We start from the raw sequence: 24539 nt of genomic DNA on the forward strand, positions 1-24539 counted from the left end.
CTAGGCAGGTAATGAAACGTCTGGATATCAAACCTACAGCTCAGTGAGCAAACCTACACCCTAAACCTCAACCTGAGCTACAAACCTTCACAAACCTTGCAAAGTAGAATGTATTTGCAAACAGCATGCTGCAAATACAAACTCACCCCCCATGGATGATCTATCTCGTGTGTGCATGAGTTAGAGAAACAGTCTATTTCCGTGCTGTTTATCTCTATTTGATAACCGATGCTTTATTTCTGTTGGTGTAAATGTTGTTGTAATTCATAGCTGGATCCTAATAGGTGTAAGGGTGACAATTCCTCAAGTAGGGCACTGTAAGATTCCTGGGAGACCCCTATTTCTGGTTGACTTCCTCATGAACAAACATTAAGCACATGCACCTATTTATTTATGATTTTTTCATTTTTCTTGTTTGATTCCCTGCAATGACTACACCTTGTATTAGGATAGTTGACAGGCTGGGAGATTGTGGCTTGGGTCTTGATTGAATATTTTATCGTTCCAGAAGTTATAAAAGGCGGGGTCCAAGCTTGAGCAGAAATCCAGCAGAGTTGAGAACAGACCGACATCTTAGTCTGTGGGAACAGGGAGATCAACAGAGGATAGAGAAATCAGGTCCTGAAACCAGACCAGCCTGTGATCAGTGCTTTGATTAGCAGCATCCTTCTACATCAGTCAATGCCAGTTGTCAGACAGGTGCAGCAAGGCAAGTGGTATATTAGCAGGCTGGACTGAGATTAGAAGTGGGGATGTCTTCCTGCAGTTAGGGGGTCATTGAGTTTATTCAAGGCTGAGTTCATCTGAGTTTTGAACAATAAAGTGTGGATTTTTATGTTGTGTGCATGAGGGGTTTTTTTGTGGTTTGTGTTGGATGCAGGTACAGGAACCACATTTATAGTGGAAGGCAAGAAAATGGATTTAAGACCATGACAGAACAGTTGTGGTCAGACAGCACAGAAACGGACCCTTCAGTCCAACTATGCCACGCTGACTATGTTCTCAAACTAAACTAGTGCCACTTGCCAGTGTTTGGCCCATATACCTCCACACCTTCCCTATTCATGTACTTATCCACATGTCTTTTAAACGTTGCATCTGAACATGCATCCACCACTTCCTCTTTACATTCACTCAATACATGAAACACACTGTTTATAAACAAACTTTTCCCGATGTCCCAGCTGCATCCTTTACCCGGTCTGGCCTACACGTGACTCCAGACCCACAGTAGTCTGGTTGACTCCACGCTGCTCTTCCCTAAAAAAGAACTGAGTGAATCAGATGGGGGTTTTCTTCCACCCTCACCCCACCGACAATGGTTTCACCGTTAGATTCTGAACTCGAGATTTCTGACCAAATTCCAATTCCACCATCTGTCGCGGTGGGAATCGAACTCGGGAGCCACTAGAACTGGGTTGATAGTCCAGTTGGTAAATGCACTCGGCTGTCTTTCTTTCAATCCCCCTGCAATGCCATGCGATCCCGCTGGTAGGTCAGCAAGGAGGCGGCCTGGGTAAAGGCCTTCCTGCACTCGGGGCAGCTTAAGGGTCTCTTTCCCATGTGGATCCACTGGTGGGTCTGGATGTTGGAGGAATCGCTGAAGCCCTTCCCGCAGTCAGGGCAGGGGAACGGCCTCTCCCCAGTGTGACTGCGCCAATGGGTCTCCAGGGCAGACGGGAAACAAGCCTTTCCCACAGTCGCCACACTTCCATGGTTTCTCCACAGGGTGGGATTCCTCGGGTTTCTCCATGGCCGAAGCTTCAGCCCCACACAAACGCATGTGGAGCTTCTCTCCACCGTGAATTCCTCTTTCCAAACCGTAGAGCTGTTGCACGCTCCTCACTCAGTGCACTGCAACGGTAGGGTCTCTCATCCAGTCCCACTGATGCTGAAAACGTATTCAAACAGGAACCAAAAAGCTTTGCTCCTTCTCACAGAATCATAGTTGAAAACTGTTGCTGTCCCAATGGATTGAATGACAGTCAGACATGGACGTCAAAGTAAGGACTGCAGATGCTGGAGAGTGAGTCAGTAAGTGCAGTGCTGGAAAAGCACAGCAGGTCAGGCAGCATCCGAGGAGCAGGAGAGTCAACGTTTTGGGCATTAGGCCTTCATCTGTTGATTTTGAAACTTCCATCTTCAGATCCTGAAATGTAAAAAGAGATTACAAAAGTCAACACTGTCAGTGCAGGGTAGAAATTCTGAACAAGGAATTCTGTGGAATACTTTCTTTTGTTATTCCTCAAAATTGAAAGCACCATCCCACTCTCTCTCCCCCTCTGTTCTCACTCTGATCTAACTCATTCCCCTGAAGGTGCTGATTCAGGATCTTCCAGGGGCAGAAAAGCAAAAACGTCAAGACTGACATCTCTCTGAATTTTGGATAACTCCACCTGGAAGTTAATATCTTTCACAACATTGGGATACTGCTGAGAGGTGAGGAGGTCTGAATTTGGGAAGCCAAAAAAAAAAAAATGAGTTTGTGCCAATCCCTTCCCTTCAGAGAATTCCCAGTGTGTGAAAGCAGGCCACTCAGCCCCACAAATCCACACCGACCCTCTGAAAGGTAACAGACCTACACCTATTCCCCTACCCCTACTGCTCTACATTTACCTAACTTGCACATCTCTGGGCACGGTCAATCCATCCTAAGCTGGACAAAGTTAAAATTCACACCACCAGGTGAGTGTTCAACAGGTTTATTTAGAAGCACTCGCTTTCAGAGCATTGATCCTTCAGGTAGTTGTGGAGAATAAGATCATAAGACACAACTTATAGAAAAACATTATAGTGTCCTGCCACCGAAATGATATATTGAACAAACCTGGATTGTCAAGTCTTTCATCTTTTAGACTGGGTTGCAGCTATCATTCACATGTAAATCCCAGACCTTCCTGCAAGGCACCTTATCAAGGTAACTCGAGGTTTTATAGCAAAATGTGACATCTCAGTTCAGACAATGCATTAAAGGTGTGAGGTCAGAGTCTGTCTGTGTGTCCCAGTCTTGAGTCAGACTGGTTCTACTTCCAAAGTGGAATTTACAAAATATTACATGGATTGACTGCTTACAGGTTGTGTATTTTTTGAGCAAAATAGAACATAACTGCAAATATCATTCTGCAAATACAAATTTACCCCCATGGACTTGTTATGTGCGTCTGTGCATGAGAGAGAGAAAAAGTCAATGTCCGTGCTGTATAGCTCGATGCCAATTTGATAGCAGATGCTTTAGTCCTGTTGACGTAAATACTGTTGTAAATCAGAGCTGCATACGAACAGTTCGATGTAAGACAGAAAGAATTCCTCAAATAGGATACCATACAAATCCTTGGGAGAGCCCTATTTCTGGGGGGGGGGGGGGGGTCAAAACTTCAACAGAAATCCAGCAGAGCTGAGAACAGACCGACATCCACATTCCTTTTAAATGTTGTAATTGTGCCAGTCTCCACCACTTCCTCTGGCAGTTCGTGCCATACATGCACCACCCTCTGTGTGAAAAGGTTGCCCCTCAGACCCCAGTTAAATCATTCTGCTCTTACCTCAAACATACGCCTTCTAGTTTTCTTGGACTCCCCTACCCTGGGGAAAAGACCTTAGGTTTCCCCCCACTATCCATGCCCATTACAAAGGTCATTAAGTTTACCCCTCAGCCTCTGATGCTCCATGGAAAATGTCCCTGGCCTATTCAGCCTCTCCCTATAGCCCAAATCTTTTCTGACCCCTTTCAAAGTTTCATAACATCTTTCCGACAGCAGGGAGATGAGAACTGAACGCAGTATTCCAAAATTGGCTTAACCAACATCCTGGACAGCCACAACATGACCTCCCAACTCGTCTACTCAATGCTCTGACCAATAAAGGCCATCCTACCAAATGCCTCATTCACTATCCTGTCTACCTGAGACTCCACTTTCAAGGAACTATGGACCCTGCCCTCCAAGGTCTCTTTGTTCTGCAACACTCCCCTTAACTGTGTCACTCCTGCCTGGATTGCTTGACCAAAATGCAACAACTCTCATTTCTCAAAATTTAATTCCATCTACCACACTTTGGCCCATCTGATCAATTCTAATTTATAGCGATCTCACTTTTCTCTCTCATTCTCTAGAAGCTGAAAATCGCCATCCCACACACTCTCCCTCCATTCTCAGTTTACTGACCCTAATCCCTGCTGTACCTCATCCTGAAGGGTCTGGTTCATGCTGATTAATAGGCCCACACTCGGGAGGGGGTGGGTCTAAATGAAACCTACATAATCCTGAACAGCCCAGACAGAGTGGACGTTGCGAAGATGTTTCCATTGGTAGGACAGACTCAGACCAGAGGCACAGCTTTAGAGTAAAGGGAAGTCCTTTTAGAAAGGAGAAACTTCTTCAGCCAGAGAGCGGTGAATCTGTGGAATCTATTTCCATAGAAGGCTGTGGAGGCCAGGTCACTGGGGATATTTAAAACTGAGACAGATAGGTTCTTGAGTATCAAGGGGATCGAGGGTTACGGGGAGAATGGGGTTGAGAAACCTAGCAGCCACGATTGAATGGGGTGATTAGACCTGATGGACTGAATGGCCTAATTTCTGCTCCTCTGACTTAGGGCCTCTTGTTGTCCTGGACACAGAGTGAGAGAGTTGGGAGCAAGACTAGACCATTCGGTCTTTCGAGTCGGCACCAGCATTGAACAATTCATAACTGGATAGGAATATACCTACAGCTAGGTGGATAGGCTGGGACTTTTTTTCACTGGAACACATGAGGTTGAGAGGTGACCTTAAAAGAGGTTCATAAAATCCTGAGGAGGGTAGATGAGGTGAACCGCAGGTGTCCTTTCCCTAGGATGGGGGTTTCAAGATTAGGGAGCAAATGAGGAAGGGGAGTGGAGAAAGATTTTCAAAAGACTGGAGTAGCGCCTTTTTTTTTTGGAGAGTAGTTTGTGTGTGGAATCAATGTCCAGACACGGTGGTGGATGTAGGTACAGTAACAAGGTTTAAAAGACATTTGGATAAGGACATGAATAGGAAAGGGTCAGAGGGATATGGGCCAAATACACACAGGTGGGACTAGTTTAGTTTGTGAACACAGTCAGCATGGTTTAGTTGGACTGAAGGGTCTGTTTCTGTGTTGTCTGACTCTGGAACTGTTCTAAACTGGGCTTAAAACCATTTTCTTGCCTTCCTCCATAAACATCCACTTCTTTCTTGTTCAAAAATCAGATTAACTCAGCCTTGTATTTATTCAAATGACCCCCTAACTGCAGGATGACATCCCCATTTCTGAACTCAATTCCTCTTGCTAACACACCACTTGCCTTGCTCATTGCCTGCTGCTCCTGTCTGACAACTGGCACAGAAGGACGCTGATGCCCCTCTGAACATCCACGCATCATTCCTGATGAAGGGCTTGTGCCCGAAACTTTGACTGTCCTACTGCTCGGATGCACCTTGAATGAATCTACCGTCCCTACCTCTGCTGGCAATGCGTTCCAGGCACCTATCACCCTCTGAGTAACGTACTTTCTGTGTGCATCTCCAATATGATGTCCCAACTCCTGTACTCAGCATGTGAACAATGAAGGCAAGTGTGCTGAACACCTTCTTCACCCCCGTCTACCACTGAGGTAACTTCCAAGAACAATGAACCTGAACACCTCCAGGTCTCTGTTCTACAACATGACCCAGGGCCCTACCATTACCTGTTCAAGTCTTGCCCTCCTTTGTTTTAGCAAAATGCAACCCCTCACTTATATCCATACCTCTCTCATACACACACACGCTGTCTCTCTGACATACACATACACCACCCCCTCAACACACACACCCTCTCGCAGGTTCATACTCCATCACAATCACACTTTATCAAGCAGGCACACATGTAAATACACACTCACAGCGCACAGTCTTAAACACAAACTCTCACACACACACTTCCCTGATGAAGGGCGCTTCCCCGAAACGTCAGTTTTCCTGCTCCTCGGATGCTGCCTGACTTGCTGCAGCACCACCCTCTTGATCCTAAACTTATTACCCTCCAGTTCTGGACAGCCCCATCCAAAGGAAAATACCACGTCTATTTACCCTATCCATGCCCTTCATGATGATATAAAAGTGTATCAGGTCACTCCTCAGACTCTGGCAAGCTACAGAAAACAGTCCCAACCTGAACTTCTGTCTCTCCTCACCCGGGTCACCCAGACACATACCTGAGGTCGCAAAGTCTGCTCCCTCTCTGGATTCACTCCAGTTGCTACAAGTGAGCCTGCTCCGTCATTCATTAAGATCATGGCTGATCTTTCCATCGTCTCATCTTCTCCTCCCTGCACTGTCACAAGGAACAGCACAAGGATTAATCAAAACAGTGAGGGGTAAACAGCACAAGGATTAAACACACAGTGAGGGGTAAACAGCACAAGCGCCAGTAAAAGCAGATGGAAAGTGAGTGTAAAATGTGACTATGACAGGACAGGCCCCACATTCCTTCCCCTCCGTCCCCCCACAACCTGCATCACCTTTTCCGTTCCGAGCCCAGTACCTTCCAGGTGGCCCCATAGTTGACACAGGGGCCGCCCCACGACCAGTAGAACTCCACCACCCAGGCGCCCGACGAGTTTAGATTAGAGTGTAGGTCATAGGGAGAATTGGCCGTGCTAAGTTACCCATAGTGACCAGGGATGTACAGGCTAGGGTGGATTGGCCATGGGAACTACAGAGTAAGGGGTTGGGTATGGGTGGGATACTGTTCATAGGGCCAGAATGAAATAGATGGGTTGAATGGCCTGCTCCCACATTGTCGGAATTCGAGACCCTCCCCACAAAGAGGCATTTTATCTGCATCTATCTTAGCAAGCCCCTTTCAGAATTCTACTGGTTTCAATAGAGGTATACAACACAGAAACAGACACTTCGGTCCAATTCGTCCATGCCCACCAGGATTCCAAACTAAACCAGTCCCACTTGCCTGCATTTGGCCCATTTCCCTCTAAACCTTTCTATTCATGTACCCATCCAAATGCTGTTTCAATGTTGTCACTGTACCTGCATCGACCACATCCTCAACAAGTTCATTCCACATGTAAATCACCCTCTTTCAAATCGTTGCCCCTCCGGTCCTTTTAAATCTCTTTCCTCATATTTAAAAAAAGTCCCCTAGTTTTGAGTTCCCCTACGCTAAGCAAGAGCCATTTTCTATTCACCTTCCCTCCACTCCTCATGATTTTATCAATCTCAATGAGGTCACCCCCCAACCTCCTGTGCTCCAGTGAATAAAGTCCCAGCCTCTCCTTATAACGCAAACCCTCCAGAACTTACAACATCCTGGTAAATCTTTATTAAACCCTCTCTAACAGTATTCTTCCTATTACAGGGCCACCAGAACTGTACTCAGTACTCTGAAAGTGGCCTCACCAACATCCTGTACAACCTCAACATGATGTCCCAACCCCTATACTCAGTGGTGTGAACAATGAAGACAATGTTGCAAAATGCCGTCTGAAAACCACCCTGTCGAGCAGTGATGCAACTTCCAAAGAACTATGTACCTGAACACCGCCACCCCCCATCTCCATGTCTATCTGTTCTCTAACATGACTCATGGCCCAACCATTATCTGTACAAGTCCTTGTTTTACCAAAAATGCAACCCCTTGCTTTTATTAAGCCTCTCTCTCACACACATATTCTATCTCTCAGACAGACACACACACACACAGCCCTCAACACTCTCTCACAAACACAGCCTCATACTCCATCACACTCTCACTTTCCCAAGCATGCACAACACACTTCTGTGCACACTCACACACAAACTCACATGCACACACTCTCACTCTCTCATGCACACACACACACCACTCTATGGGTTGAAATTGTATTGGCAGAATTATATTTGCAGATACATTCAATTTTGTTCAAAAAGCACACAATCTGCAGGCAGTCAATCCATGTAATATTTTACAAATTCCGACTTTGGAAACAGAACCGGTCTGATTCAAGATTGGAATATTGACAGACTCAAATCTCACACCTTTAATGCATTGTCTGAACGGAGATGCCTTTCTTTTAATAAAACCTTATGTCATCTCAAGAACATTGTTACATATTAATGAACCAAAGCCCGCACCCATTCTAGGAGATGAAGACTATCTAAGTTTGTTCAATATATTCTATCAGTTGCATGACACTGATCTTTTGATATAAGTTCTGTGTCTTATGATGCTGTTCCATGAGGCAAGATGGTACAGATGAGGCGATAGAGAATTACAGATCACCGAGGAAGGATTTAAAGAGAGAGTTAAGAAGAGCAAAGAGAGGACACGAACAGTCTTAGGCAAATAGAATAAAGGAGAACCCTAAAGCTTCCCATAGGCATGTGAGGAATAAAAGGTTGATTAGGGTAGGAATAGGGCCAGTCAAAGACAGAAGCAGGAAGTGGAGTGTGGACACTGTAGAGATCGGAGAGGTGCTAAATGAACATTTCTCATCGGTTTTCACTCAGGAAAAGAATGAGGTACGAGATATTAGACTCAAAAGTATCAAGGTTAGTTACACACAGGTGTTATCAATTCGAGGAGGAGTGAAAGTAGACAAGTCCCTGGGCTGGATGGGATTTATCTGAGGATTCTCTGGGAAGCGAGGGAGGAGATAGCAGAGCCCTTGGCTTTGATATTTGAGTCGTCATTGTCGACGGGTTTAGTACCTGAGGACTGGAGAATTGCAAATGTTGTGCCCTTATTCAAGAGAGGGCATAACTACAAATTGAGGGGTGATGGATTTAAGACAGATGTCAGAGGCAAGTTCTTTACACGGAGAGTGGTAAGGGTGTGGAATGCCCTACCTGCTAAGGTAGTCAACTCAGCCACATTAGGGAGATTTAAACAATCCTTAGATAAGTGCATGGATGATTTTGGGATAGTGTAGGGGGACGAGCTGAGAATAGTTCACAGGTCGGCGCAACATCGAGGGCCGAAGGGCCTGTTCTGCATTGGATTGTTCTATGTTCTAAACTTAGTGCAGGAGGCTGAAAGAAATGAGCAGCTTTAAAACAAAAACCTCTTGGAGCTCAAAGCTTTCAATGAGAGTCTGAGCCCGGTGGTAAGTTCAGTTAATCTTTATTGCAACCCAACTTTGTTACAGCTTCAGATCCCCCCAGCAAAAAGGCAGAGAAAAAGTAGTTGCTATTTGAACAGCTCAAGGTGAAAGTGCACACACCACACCTCCCCTGGCCCCATCCCCACCCCTCTCACTGTCTTTACTATTGGCCAGCACCAAGCTGTCCCTTTGTAATTGGATCCTTGGTACAGCCGTAACCCGGAGGAAGTATTGCCTCACTCAGCAATTTCAACCCATACCCTGTCTCCAAGTAAGTTTCTCCCCGCTCCTTTACCAGGAAGGGGCAGTGTAGAGTCAACCAGACTGCTGTGGGTCTGGAGTCACGTGTAGGCCAGACTGGGTAAAGGATGCAGCTGGAACGACTGAGTGAATCCTTTCCCACAATGGGGGTTCCCTCCCCTGACAACAAGGGAGAGAGGGAATCAGATGGGGGCTTTCTCCCCCACACCACCCCCTCCCTGAAACGGTCTCATCATTAGATTCTGAACTCCACATTTCTGACTGAATACCAATTCTGCCATCTGTCGTGGCGGGATTCGAACCCGGGAGTCCCCGGAACCGGGTTGATAGTCCGGTCGATAATGGGACTTGGCCGTCACTCCTTCAATCCCCCTGCAATGGCACGTGAACTCGCTGGTGTCTCCGCAGGTTGGAGGAGCAGGTGAAGCCCTTCCCGCAGTGAGGGCAGGTGTACGGTCTCTCCCCGGTGTGGATCCGCTGGTGCCTCAGCAGGGAGGAAGATGTGCTGAAGCCCTTCCCACACTGAGGGCAGGTGTACGGTCTCTCCCCGGTATGGATCCGCAGATGCTTCATCAGGGAGGAGATGTCGGTCAAGGCCTTCCCGCACTCTGGGCAGCTGATGGGCTTTTCCCCCGTGTGGATCCGCTGGTGTCTCCGCAGGTGGGAGGAGCAGGTGAAGCCCTTCCCGCACTGAGAGCAGGTGTACGGTCTCTCCCCGGTGTGGACCCGCTGGTGGGTCAGCAGGCCGGAGGAATACCTGAAGCCCTTCCCACAGTGAGGGCAGGTGTACGGTCTCTCCCCTGTGTGGACATGCAGGTGAGTCAGCAGGTGGGAGGATGTGCTGAAGGCCTTCCCGCACTGAGAGCAGGTAAAGGGCATCTCCCCAGTGTGGATCTGCTGATGCTTCATCAGGGAGGAGATGTCGGTAAAGGCCTTCCTGCATTCGGGGCAGCTAAAGGACCTCTCCCCGGTGTGGACACGCCGGTGGCTCCGCAAGGCAGAGACGCGGGTAAAGGCCTTCCCACACACGGGGCAGCTGAAGGGCCTCTCCCCCGTGTGGAAACGCCGGTGGGTCCACAAGATGGAGGAATACCTGAAGGCCTTCCCACACTCGGGGCAGCTGAACGGCCTTTCCCCCGCGTGGAAACGCCGGTGGGTCCGCAAGGTGGAGGAATACCTGAAGGCCTTCCCACACTCAGGGCAGCTGAACGGCCTCTCTCCCGTGTGGATATGCTGGTGGCTCAGCAGGGTGGAGGAAGTGCTGAAGGCCTTCCCACACTCTGGGCAGCTGAAGGGCCTTTCCCCCGTGTGGCCCCGCTGGTGGGCCAGCAGGTGGGAGGAATGTCTGAAGGCCTTCCCGCGGTCGGTGCAGGGGAATGGCCTCTCCCCGGTGTGACTGCGCCGATGAGTCTCCAGGGCAGACGGGACACGGAAGCCTTTCCCACAGTCACCACACTTCCACGGTTTCTCCACAGGGCAGGATTCCTCGGGTTTCTCCATGGCCACAGCTTCAGCTGCTCACAAACACGTGTAGAGCCCCTCCCTGCCGTGAAATCCCCTTCCCAGGCCGTATAACTGTTTCAGGCTCCACACACAGTGCGCTGCAACAGTGGGGTCTCTCGTCCAGTCCCACCTGATGTTGAAAACGTCCTCAAACAGGAACCAAAAAGCGTTGCTCCCTCTCACAGAAATCACAGTCAAAAATTGTTGTGGTCCCGATGGATTGAGTGACTGTCAGACATTGACATCAAAGTGAGGACTGCAGATGCTGGAGAGTCAGTCAAAAAATGTGGCGCTGGCAAAACAGCAGGTCAGGCAGCATCCGAGGAACAGGAGAGTCAATGTTTCGGGCATAAGCTCTTCATCTGTTGATTTTGAAACTTCAGTCTTCAGATTTTCAAATACTCTGCAAAAAGAGATTACAAGAGTCATCACTATCAGTGCAGGGTAGAAATTCAGAACAAGCAATTCTACTTTCTGTGGAATATTCTTTTGTTGTTCCACAAAATTGAAAGCACCATCCCACTCTCCCTTCCCCTCTGTTCTTACTCCGCTCTAACTAATTCCCCTGAAGGTACTGATTCAGGATCTTACAGGGACAGAAAAAGCAAAAACATCAAGACTGACATCTCTCTGAATTTTGGATGCCTCCACCTGAAAGTTAATATCTTTCCCAACACTGGGATACTGCTGAGAGTGAGCAGGTCTGATTTTGGGAAGCAAAACAAAGTGCCAATTCAGGGTGAACCTGCAATGCAGCTTCTTGAGGAAGGACCAGACACAAAATGGTTAATGACCCCGGGAAGGTGGGAGCAAAATGAGACATCAAGGCATTAACACCGATACACTTCAGTCAAACTCTTCTGCTCCCAGTCAGGGCAAAACATGCCCTGAAAGTCCAGCCTTCACAACCACACTTCTGCTTTCCCTGAAGACAATTAGAATCACACAGCACGGAAACAGACCCTTTGGCCCAACCTGCCCAGATATCCGAAATTAATCTAGTCACGTTTGCCATCACTTGGCCCCTATATGGGCCAGGTGCTGGCAGCTGGGACTAAATTGGGTTGGCTATCTTGTCAGCAAGGACAAGTTGGACCGAAGGGTTTGTTTCCGTGCTGTCCATCTCGATGACTCCAGTCGCATTTGCCATCACTTGGCCCTGACCCACCTGAACCCTTTATATTCAGATGCCCGTCCAAGAGCCTTTTGACATATCATCGTACCAGCACCCACCACTTCCTCTGGCAGCTCACGCCATCGCTCAAGCGACTCCACGTTGAAAGTGTCTGGTCTGGTGCACCAGATGACATCAGGATAATCTCAGATCGTTCCACATCGCATCGATACTCAGTCAGTGGCTTTCCCGATCAGGATGTTGTACGTGATCATACAGGTCAGTGGGTAGGCGATCCCCCACCTCTTAGTTCAAGTATCTCTACGAGAACTCCCTTGTTGGAGGGTCCCTTGGAGACACTTCAACTGGACTTCATTGAGTTGTAGAAATGAGTTGAGTTGCTATAAATATGTTTTGCTTATTGTTGATGTCTTTTCTAAGTGGACTGAAGCCTACCCTCCTCCTAACGCGACTGCTGAGTCTGTGGTGAAGATTTTGTTTAAGGAAATAATTCCCCGCTTCAGTATATCTGCGTGCATTAGCTCGGACAATGGACCACACTTTGTAGGTAATATTAACGGAGAACTCTGTTCCCAGCCTTGTATTTGTCGGCAACTGCATGGTGCTTATTATCCTCAGGCGGCCGGCCTTGGTGAATGTTTTAACCAGAGTCAAGACTAAACTTGCCAAATTAATGGCTGAGTCTGGCCTCTCCTGGTTATGCTAATCCCTGTGGCCTTATTCCAGATGGGATCCATGTCTGTGGGCAAGACATGACTGTCTCCAGCAGAGAGTCTCTCTGGTTACCCTCTCCGTACTCCTTGGAACGATTCGGCTCCTTTCTCAGTCCACTTCCACCACATGACCGAAGAAATGATTGGTTATGTTCTTACTCTAACTAGTGTTATGCGTGCCTTTCACTCCCAGGAGCGTGCGGCCTCCAGCGATGTTCCCTCCCTTTCAGCCTCGTCGCTGGGAGAGCCTGGTTCGTTGGTGCTCATCAAGACCTGGACTTGCAAAGGTCTCCAACCTCGTTGGGATGGCCCCTTCCAGGTTTTACTTCCCACCCCTACGGTGGTCAAAGTCGCTGGGCGTTCGGCTTGGGTCCAACTGCACCATTGTAAATTGATTGACCGCACCAATCAAAAGTGGAGAAGAGGAGGAGAGAATACTGGAATCCCAACAAAAGGAGTGGACACTGTCCATTTGGGTTTTAGAACAACAGCAAAATTCAAATGTTAATCTTATTACAGATACTTGAACTAAGAGGAGGGACATGTGGGGGATCGCCTATCTCCTCACCTTTCTGATCACGTATAACACCCTGATGGGGAAAGCCACTAAGTATGGATGCGACCAGGAATGATCAGAGATTATCCACCACCCATGCTGAGGAGATGTGGTCCAGTGCACCGGACCAGACGCCTTTGACGTGTGGGACGTGATGAAGATTGATTATTGCAATGGACTCTTACATCAGAAAGACCAGATGGTCCATCTGGACAGTAGAAATCAGTGGGAGTTACCATGTCGTTACCATGGTTTTTTTGATTTTACCTGCAGACGCAAGCCTAGTGAGGATAAAAATGATCAACCCCGTTATTATGGTAAATATTTTAAGGATGCCTGGGAACACCATCCCATTTTGCAGGACAGGCCGACTCGAGAAAAGGGAAGCTTGATAGGGAAAACTCCACAATCCGCAAACAACTTATTTATACAGGCCCACAGAACGCTCTTCGCCCCAGAGGCAGGAGTATGTTACTCCTCTCTATCAGGAGATGACTTACTTGCCCCGTCCCCAGTCCCCGATTCCATACTATTCGTCAGTCTTCCTGCTGCCGACCCTGCGAAGTGAAATATCACTTTCCAATAGCTCCGGTCTGTGTATACAAACAGCTGGAGTAACACTGGCTGGGGTACAGCAGGCCTCATGCGGTACATGGACCTGGAACGGAACCCTTCCCTTGCGCATTTATAGGCCTTTTCTCTTTTCAGAATCTGATATTGTCACCAAGACCATGTACAATAGAGCTAAGGGAGAGTCCTTGGGAACAGCATTCTGAGGACCATTGTCTCCTATACAGTGCGGGTGCTCGAGTCACTTGGCCCATTTTTTACAGCGCTCAAGCGAATCCTCTTGCAAAGCGTCGACCCTTTGCTCCTGTATATCTGACCAGACCCCCTGCTGTAACATTTCAGTAACCTATTTTGACAAACTCTCCCTAATCTACCCCAAATCAGACTATTATTTCTTCAGCTGAGGTAAAGCTACCAATTTCCTTGTCATGGATGGCAAAGATGTCCCTCATAACATCAATATCGGAGACCTTGTTCCCACAACAGTACCTTGTCCTGGTCAGTGGACAAGTCGATGGAACCTCCGTCTGAGGAGAATGCAGCGGTCGGTCTCAGCCAACTTTACTCCGACTGGAAGGATCCCAATGGACTGGGTGACAATACAGGACACCCAATAGGCTGGGGAATCCAGAGTACCCTGAGGTTGGAAGGATCGGCCGGCGTGACAAGTCAAAAGAACCGCAATTCCCTCTTTTGTGGCCTGACCATTCGAGGAAATAAGACTAAAGAGGCTCTGGAACAGAGTAAACTGGGATTATCAGACCTGTGTCTTTACTCTATGCAGAATCGGTATGCCTTAGACTATATACTCGCCCAGGAGGGTGAGGTCTGCATCACTGTCCAAGATAAATGCACTATGGGCATTCCCGATCTCACTGGCAATATTACTAAGATACAAGAAGAGATCCAGGGATTCCTTGACAGAATGACTGAAGGGACCAGTTGGGGAAACTGCAGGTCCGGCTGATGGTATAATTGGCTTATCGATTTAGCTATTTATGTTTGTCGGTATTGGTATTGTTAGGTATTTAATTGCTCGGCTTATGAGGTCCCTTAGTGATATAGATTTGCCCCAGAAGATGCACCCTTTGCGATCCGATGGCTCACCCACATGTGTCGATGGTGATGATAAATATGACCAGATGAGCCGTGAAGATGGTGGTGCCGCTCTACAGGATGTTGATGGCTGGACCACCTTGAAGGGCATTCGTTTGGACTAGCCTTCTCTTTCAGTGATCGCGGTGCAATCAAAGGGAGGAATGAGGGTGTGGGCATCTGGGTGATAAAGTCTACAGCCTTAAAACTTGTCATTAAACATTTAGACTAAAATGTAATGCTGAATTATTGAACACATTTACTGCACTAGAAAATAAACAGGCAGGAAGGCTCAGAAAGAGGAGAGAACTTAAAGATAGGGACACCTGGGCTCACCAAGTGATAACAGGATGCTGTAAGGCAATTAAGAAGGTTTGCCTCAGCATCGGTGAATCTGTGTGAACAGGACACCAAGTGATAACATTCACAGCCGTTCCCTTGTGAGACCATTTTAGTGCTGAGGCTGTTGAATCCCGTAGAAAATTAACTCTTAGTGCTTATCTGCAATGGATTGAAATGAATGGCATTTTGGGACTTTATGATGATATTGAGTAGCCATTACTGGTTATTAAATACAAACTCTGTAAAAGGAAATACTGATAAAGTTTTACCTTACTTGCTGCAGCCGAGACTCCAGCGGAGGCAATAGGCCGCGGACACACTTCCGTCTTCGGGACGGCCTCGACCCCGCCCCCTCCGGCGCCAATGCGACACGTAAACCCCGCCCCTTACGAACGCATCACGTAAACCCCGCCCCTTCAGAACGCTGCACGTAAACCCCGCCCCTTCAGAACGCTGCACGTAAACCCCGTCTCTTCAGAACGTAAACCCCGCCCCTTCCGAAGGCAGCCCGTAAACCCCGTCCCTTCCGAACAAACATCGTAAACCCTGCCCCTTCGAGACAAAGCCCCGCCTCTTGGAACCACACCTCTTTCCCCCTCCCGCACCAAAACCCACCCCTTCCCTTGGTCCCCGCGCGAAAAAAACCACGCCCCCTTCCCCCACGAGCAACCGCCCACAAAGCCGCCGCCTCCAGGCTCAACGCACCGCATCGCCCGCTGAGCCTCGCCCCGCCTACTAGCGCGCGTTCCTTTCACGAGACACGCCCCGCCCATGAGCAACCCCCTCCCGCTAAACCCCGCCCCTCCTGGTAAACCCCGCCCCCCAGGTGTATTTGGAAGCACTAGCTTCTGGAGCGCTGCTCCTTCTGCGGGGAGCTGTGCTGCAGGATCATAAGACACAAAATTAATAGCAAAAGGTCACAGCGTCATGCAACCGACGCAATATTTGGAACAAACCTGGATCGCTGCTGAGTCCTTCATCTTTTAAAATAGGTTGCAGGTTTTAGTTCATCAATATATAAATTCCAGAACTTTAGATCAGATTCCCTACAGTGTGGAAACAGGCCCTTCGGCCCAGCAAGTCCGCACCGACCCGCCGAAGAGCAAAACACCCAGCCCCATTCCCCGTCACCTAACACTATGGTGCAATTTAGCGTGGCCAATTCACCCGAACCCGCACGTCTTTGGACTGTGGGAGGATACCCACGCAGATGTGGGAGAGGAATTGAACCCGGGGCTCTGGCGCTGTGAGGCAGCAGTGCTAACCACAAATAAAGGTGACATTTTCTGTATTCCAGCGGCAGCAGCCTCTATTGAAACCAGTAGAATTCTGAAAGGAGTTTGACAGGATAGCTGCAGATAAAATGCCTCTTTGTGGGGGAGGGTCTCGAATTCCGACAATGTGGAAGCAGGCCATTCAGCCCATCTATTTCACTCTGGTCCTCTGAACAGTATCCCACCCATACCCAACCCCTTACTCTGTATTTCCCATGGCCAATCCACCCGAACCTGTACATCCCTGGTCACTATGGGTAACTTAGCACGGCCAATTCTCCCTAACCTACACTCTAACCTATAAATTACCTTCTCAAGAATGTAATTTAAGTGCAGAGCTTTTCTGAGAAAAATGTCAGTCTGACTGAACATTGGGGCACAGACAGTATTCACACCTATTGTCTCAACTTATAAACAGGGCAACGTCTCTTCGAAATGTAGATTCATTTAGATATAACTGCGTCACTTTACATATTAAGATATCCCTTTGAATGTGCCACATCCCTTTGAAATGTAATCTCGTCCATTTAAATTTCTTTATTTGCAGAAATACCTTTAAAATGTCCATGTCCCTTTAAAATGCAGATTGGCCCCTTTAGATATGAGGCCGTTCCGTTAGATGTCGGAATATGTGTTTAAATGGAGCGGTGAGCTTTCCCAATGTAGACAGGGCTCCTCGAAACGTGGCAGTGTCCCCCCCCTGCAGCTGCAGAGCGAGACAGGAGAGTTTGTTTTTGTGAATGAGCAGTTGTAGCGCGAGGTGGCTGTTGCTTGGTGACGGTGAGGCTCCCCCGGCCCCGCCCATCCCCCCGTGCAGACGTCACGCGGGGGCGAAGGCGGTTGGGAGGAGAAGTCGCTCGAGCGAGGAAGCGGCGGGAGGGCGGCCGTTAGGAAAATGGCGCCGTGCGGCCCGGGGCAGACACCCGGCACTGGCCGCCGCCGCCGCCTTCCTGGCGCAGCTGCTGTGTCACGGCCACACCGGCCGGCTGTACAGCAGCCAGGAGCCGGTGAACATTCTGGAGGCGGATGGGGTTAAGGACCTGCTTGGGAACTGGTCGGGCGCCTGGGTGGTGGAGTTCTACTGGTCGTGGGGCGGCCCCTGTGTCAACTATGGGGCCACCTGGAAGGTACTGGGCCCGGGAGGTGAAAGGTGAGGCAGGTTGTGGGGGGGACGGAGGGGAAGGAATGTGGGGCCTGTCCTGTCATAGTCACATTGACCATGTTGTGTGTGTGCGGGTGTGAGACACAGTGAGAGAAACAAAGTGCACCAATCTTTATTCAATTGCCACCACCAGGAAGATAGGAAAACACCCGGGTGGCCAGTGACAAGCAGCGCCCTTCACATCAAAGGGCAATGCTGTGTGATCAATCAGTGAAGGGGAGGGCAGGGACTCAATCAAAATAGAGTTGGAGGGGGAAATGATGCACTCCACTCCCTGCAGCGCCCACCTCCCCCTGAACAACTCCAGGGTGTTGGTGGACACCGCGTGCTCCTTCTCCAAGGACACCCGGGCTCTAACGTAACCGCGGAAGAGGGGTAGGCAGTCGGCCCTAACGACCCCCTCCACGGCCCACCGCCTGGACCTGTTTGTGGCCAATTTGCGACCTCCGCGGCTATCGGGAAGAACATGGTTTCTTTCGTCGCCACAGCCACTTTAGCCCCTTGGGTTGCCATCGCCGCAGCCACTTCCGCCCCCAGTGACATCACTAACCCGCACGACCACAACGCCGCATGTGTCTCCGCCCCCACGCCGATCTCCGTCACCGCGCCCACCCCCACCCCCACCCCATTGCCGATCTCCGTCACCGCGCCCACCCCCACCCCATGCCGATCTCTGTCACCATGCCCAACTCCGCCCCCACACCGATCTTCGTCCCCGTCCCCGCCCCTAAACCCACCCTCACTCCCAGCTCCAGCCCCACAGCAGGTCCTCGCTCCCAGCCCTGCCGTGTTTTCACCATCCCTCCAGCCCTCCCCCTCTCTGAGGATAAAAGATCAGTCCTCAGCAGAGGCCTCACCTTCATTCCCCTACGCTCTCGGATTAACGAGTTCAACACGCGGCGAGACATCGAACAATTCTTCCGCCGCCTTCGCCTCCCTGCCTACTTCTTCAACCAAGATTCTTGCCCACCCTCTGACGACCCCATCTCCCGCCTCCAACACAGCCCATCCACCTGGACGCCCCGTGCTGGCCTCTTACCTGCCCTTGATCACTTTATAGCCAACTGCCGCCGCAACATTAACCGCCTCAACCTCTCCACCCCTTTCACCCACTCCAACCTCTCACCCACTGAATATGCAGCCCTCCACTCCCTCCGCTCCAATCCCAACCTCACCATCAAACTGGCAGACAAGGGAGGCGCGGTAGTAGTTTGGCGCACCGACCTTTACACCGGTGAGGCTAAACGCCAACTCATGGACACTTCCTCCTTCTGCCCCCTTGACCACCACCAAACCATCATCTCCCAGACCATGCATAACCTCATCAGCTCAGGGGATCTCCCATCCACCACCTCCAACCTCAGTCCCACAACCCTGCACTGCCCGTTTCTACCTCCTGCCCAAAATCCACAAACCTGACTGCCCCGGCCGACCCATTGTCTCAACCTGCTCCTGGCCCACTGAACCCATCTCTGCATACCTCGACACGGTCCTGTCCCCCTTAGTCCAAGAACTCCCCACATAAGTTCGGGACACCACCCACGCCCTCCACCTCCTCCATGGTTTTCGCTTCCCCGGTCCCCAACGCCTTATCTTCACCATGGACATCCAGTCCCTTTCCACCTCCATCCCCCATCATGAAGGACTCAAAGCCCTCCGCTTCTTCCTTTCCCACCAACCCAACCAGTACCCTTCCACTGACACCCTTCTTCGACTGACTGAACTGGTCCTCACCCTGAACAACTTCTCTTTCCAATCCTCCCACTCCTCCAAACCAAAGGAGTAGCCATGCACAAGGAGGTTGAACAGTTCATCCACTTTACCAACACCTTCCACCCTGACCTCAACTTCAACTGGACCGTCTCAGATCCCTCCCTTCCCTTCCTAGATCTTTCCATTTCTATCTCGGATAACCGAATCAACACGGACATTTACTATAAACCGACTGACGATCACAGCTACCTAGACTACACCTCCTCCAACCCTGCCCCCCTGTAAAAACGCCATCCCATATTCCCAATTCCTTCGTCTCCGCCGCATCTGCTCCCAGGAGGACCAGTTTCAATACCGTACAACCCAGATAGCCTCCTTCTTCAACGTGATCGACAATGTCCTCCACCGCATCTCCTCCACTTCCCGTTCCTCCGCCCTTGAGCTCCACCCCTTCATCCGCCACCAGGACAGAACCCCACTGGTTCTCACCTACCACCCCACCAACCTCCATATACAGCGTATCATCCGCCGTCATTTCCGCCACCTCCAAACGGACCCCACCACCAGGGATATATTTCCCTCCCTTCCCCTATCAGCGTTCCGAAAGACCACTCCTTCCGTGACTCGCTCGTCACGTCCACACCCCCCACCAACCCAACCTCCACTCCTGGTACCTTCCCCTGCAACCGCAAGAAATGCAAAACTTGCGCCCACACCTCCCCACTACTTCCCTCCAAGGCCTCAAGGGATCCTTCCATATCCACCGCAAATTCACCTGCACCTCCACACACATCATTTATTGCATCCGCTGCACCCGATGTGTCCTCTATATTGGGGAGACAGGCCGCCTACTTGTGGACCGTTTCAGAGAACACCTCTGGGACACCCGGATCAACCAACCCAACCACCCCGTGGCTCAACACTTCAACTCCCCCTCCCACTCCACCAAGGACATGCAGGTCCTTGGACTCCTCCATCGCCAGACCATAGCAACACGATGGTTGGAGGAAGAGCGCCTCATCTTCCACCTAGGAACCCTCCAACCACAAGGGATGAACTCAGATTTCTCCAGTTTCCTCATTTCCCCTCCCCCCACCTTGTCTCAGTCAAATCCCTCGAACTCAGCAACGCCTTCCTAAACTGCAATCTTCTTCCTGACCTCTCCACCCCCACCTCACTCCGGCCTACCACCCTCACCTTGACCTCCTTCCACCAATCGCATCTCCAACGCCCCTCCCCCAAGTCCCTCCTCCCCCACTTTTATCTTAGCCTGTTGGACACACTTTCCTCATTCCTGAAGAAGGGCTTATGCCTGAAACATCGATTCTCCTGCTCTTTGGATGCTGTCTGACCTGCTGTGCTTTTCCAGCAACACGTTTTCAGCTCTGATCTCCAGCATCTGCAGTCCTCACTTTCTCTTCGAAAGGATCGAGGTTAGTTGCACACAGGTGTTATCAATTCAAGAAGGAGTGAAAGTAGAAAAGTCCCTGGGCTGGATGGGATTTATCCGAGGATTCTCTGGGAAGCGAGGGAGGAGATAGCAGAGCCTTTAGCTTTGATATTTGAGTCATCATTGTCTACGCGTTTAGTACCTGAGGACTGGAGGATTGCAAATGTTGTGCCCTTGTTCAAGAAGGGCAGCAGAGATGACCCAGGTAATTATAGATCAGTGAGCCTTCCTTCTATTGTACGAAAGATTTTGGAAAGGATCATAAGAAATAAAATTTATAATCATCTAGTAAGCAACAATTTAATTTCAGATAGTCAACATGGTTTCGTCAAGGGCAGATCGTGTCTCACAAACCTCATTGAGTTTTTTGAGAAGGTGACCAAGCATGCAGATGAGGGTAGAGCAGTTGACGTGGTATACTTGGTTCAGTAAAGCCTTTGATAAGGTTCACATGGTAGGCTGATGGAGAAAGTACAGAGGCATGGAATTGAGGGTGGTTTAGCAGTTTGGATTAGAGCTGAAAATGTGTTGCTGGTTAAAGCACAGCAGGTTAGGCAGCATCCAAGGAACAGGAAATTTGACGTTTCGGGCCAGAGCCCTTCATCAGTTTGGATGAGAAACTGGAAGAAGGCAGCGAGTGGTGGTTGATAGAAAATACTCAGTCTGGAGTCAAGTTACTCGTGGTGTTCCACAAGGATGTTTTGGGACCACTGCTGTTTGTCATTTTTATAACTGACTTAGATGAAGGCACAGGTGGATGGATTAGTAAATTTGCAGACGACGCTAAAGTCGGTGGAGAACTGGACAGTTTGGAAGAATGTTACAGATTGCAGGGGGATTTGGATAAACTGCAGAATTGGGCTGAGAGGTGGCAAATGGAGTTCAATGCAGCTAAATGTGAGATGATGCACTTCGGGAAGAATAACAGGATGGCAGAGTAGTTGGTCAATGAAAGATTCTTGGTATTGTGGATGTGCGGAGGGATCTTTGAGTCCATGTGCATAAATCCATGAAAGTTGCAACCCAGGTGTACAGTGCTGTTTAGAAGGCACACGGTGTGTTAGCTTTCATTGGGAGAGGGATTGAGTTCCAGAACCGCAATATCATGCTGCAACTATACAAAACACTGGTGCAGCCATACTTGGAATATTGTGTACAGTTCTGGTCGCCCCATCATAGAAAGGATGTGGAAACATTGGAAAAGGTGCAGAGGAGATTTACCGGATGTTGCCTGGCCTGGAGGGAAGGTCTTATGAGGAAAGGCTGAGAGACTTAGGTCTTTTCTCATTGGAAAGGCGGCGGCTCAGGGGGGATTTGATAGGGACATAAAAGATGATCAGAGGATGAGAAAGTTTAGACCGTGAAAGCCGTTTTCCGAGGATGATGACGTTAGCTTGTACGAGAGGGCATAACTACAAATTGAGGAGTGATAGATTTAAGACAGATGTCAGAGGCAAGGTCTTTACACAGAGAGTGGTAAGGGCGTGGAATGCCCTACCTGCTAAGGTAGTCAACTCAGCCACATTAGGGAGATTTAAACAATCCTTAGATAAGCGCATGGATGATTTTGGGATAGTGTCGGGGAATGAGCTGAGAATAGTTCACAGGTCAGTGCAACATTGAGGGCCAAAGGGCCTGTTCTGTGCTGGATTGTTCTATGTTCTAAACGTAGTGCAGGAGGCTGAAATAAATGAGCAGCTTTAAAACAAAAATCTCTTGGAGCTCAAAGCTTTCAATGAGAGTCTGAGCCCGGTGGTAAGTTCAGGTAACCTTTATTGCAACCCAAATTTGTTACAGCTTCAGATCCCCCCAGCAAAAAGGCAGAGAAAAAGTAGTTGCTTTCTGAACAGCTCAGGGTCAAAGCGCACAAACCACACCTAACCTGTCCCCCACCCCTCACTGTCTTTACTATTGGTCAGCACCAAGTTGTCCCTTAGTAATTGGATCCTTGGTACAGCCGTAACCCGGAGGAAGTATTGCCTCACTCAGCAATTTCAACCCATACCCTGTCTCCAGTTAAGTTTCTCCTCACTCCTTTGCCAGTGGGGGAGGGGGGGGGGGGGGGGGGGGGGGGGGGCAGTGTAGAGTCAACCAGACTGCTGTGGGTCTGGAGTCACGTGTAGGCCAGACCGGGTAAAAGATGCAGCTGGAACGACTGAGTGAATCCTATCCCACAATGGCGGTTCCCTTCCCTAACAAGGGAGAGAGGGAATCAGATGGGGGCTTTCTCCCCCTACCACCCCCTCCCTGAAACGGTCTCATCGTTAGATTCCAAACTCCATGTTTCTGACCGTATACCAATTCTGCCATCTGTCGTGGTGAGATTCAAAGCCGAGAGTCCCCCGGAACCGGTCGATTGATAATCGAATCCATAATGGCACTCGGCCGTCACTCCTCCAATACCCCTGTGATGGCACGTGAACTCGCTGGTGTCTCCGCAGGTTGGAGGAGCAGGTGAAGGCCTTCCCGCATTCGGGGCAGCTGAAGGGCCTCTCCCCGGTGTGGATCCGCTGGTGGGTCAGTAGGGTGGAGGAATCGCTGAAGGCCTTCCCACACTCGGGGCAGCTGAAGGGCCTCTCCCCCGTGTGGATCCGCCGGTGGGTCAGCAGGTGGGAGGAAGTACTGAAGCCCTTCCCGCACTGAGAGCAGGTGAACGGCCTCTCCCCGGTGTGGACCCGCTGGTGCCTCAGCAGGGTGGAGGATGTGCTGAAGGCCTTCCCGCACTCGGGGCAGCTGAAGGGCCTCTCCCCCGTGTGGACCCGCTGGTGGGTCTGGAGGTCGGAGGAAGTACTGAAGCCCTTCCCGCACTGAGAGCAGATGAACGGCCTCTCCCCAGTATGGACCCGTCGGTGGGTCAGCAGGGCGGAGGAATTGCTGAAGCCTTTCCCACACTCAGGGCAGCTGAAAGGCCTCTCCCCGGTGTGGACACGCTGGTGCCTCAGCAGGGTGGAGGACCGGGTAAAGGCCTTCCCGCACTCTGGGCAGCTGAAGGGCATCTCCTCTGTGTGGTGCTGCTGGTGGGCCGGCAGGTGGGAGGATGTGCTGAAAGCCTTCCCGCTGTCGGTGCAGGGGAATGGCCTCTCCCCGGTGTGACCGCGCCGATGAGTCTCCAGGGCAGACGGGACACGGAAGCCTTTCCCACAGTCCCCACACTTCCACGGTTCCTCCCCAGGGCGGGATTCCTCGGGTTTCTCCATGGCCACAGCTTCAGTTTCTCACAAACACGTGTAGAGCCCCTCCCTGCCGTGAAATCCCCTTCCCAGGCCGTATAACTGTTTCAGGCTCCACACACAGTGCGCTCCAACAGTGGGGTCTCTCGTCCAGTCCCACTGATGCTGAAAATGTCCTCAAACAGGAAGCAAAAAGCGTTGATTCCTCTCACAGAAATCACAGTCCAAAACAGTTGCTGTCCCGATGGATTGAGTAACTGTCAGACATTGACATCAAAGTGAGGACTGCAGACGCTGGAGAGTCAGTCAAAAAATGTGGCGCTGGCAAAACAGCAGGTCAGGCAGCATCCAAGGAGCAGGAGAGTCAATGTTTCGGACATAAGCCCTACATTCGTTGATTTTGAAACTTCAGTCTTCAGATTTTCAAATACTCTGCAAAAAGAGATTACAAAAGTCATCACTATCAGTGCAGGGTAGAAATTCAGAACAAGCAACTCGACTTTCTGTGGAATATTCT

General features: G+C 49.9%; 1 pseudogene; it reads right to left on the reverse strand.

Annotated features, from left to right (window-relative positions):
• LOC132808008 (zinc finger protein 850-like) overlaps positions 1-24306 on the reverse strand; it is a 62714-nt pseudogene extending 38408 nt beyond the window's left edge.
• Between the last annotated feature and the right edge of the window lie 233 nt (positions 24307-24539).

The sequence above is a fragment of the Hemiscyllium ocellatum genome, assembly GCF_020745735.1.
Source record: "Hemiscyllium ocellatum isolate sHemOce1 chromosome 27 unlocalized genomic scaffold, sHemOce1.pat.X.cur. SUPER_27_unloc_3, whole genome shotgun sequence".
Taxonomy (NCBI): domain Eukaryota; kingdom Metazoa; phylum Chordata; class Chondrichthyes; order Orectolobiformes; family Hemiscylliidae; genus Hemiscyllium; species Hemiscyllium ocellatum.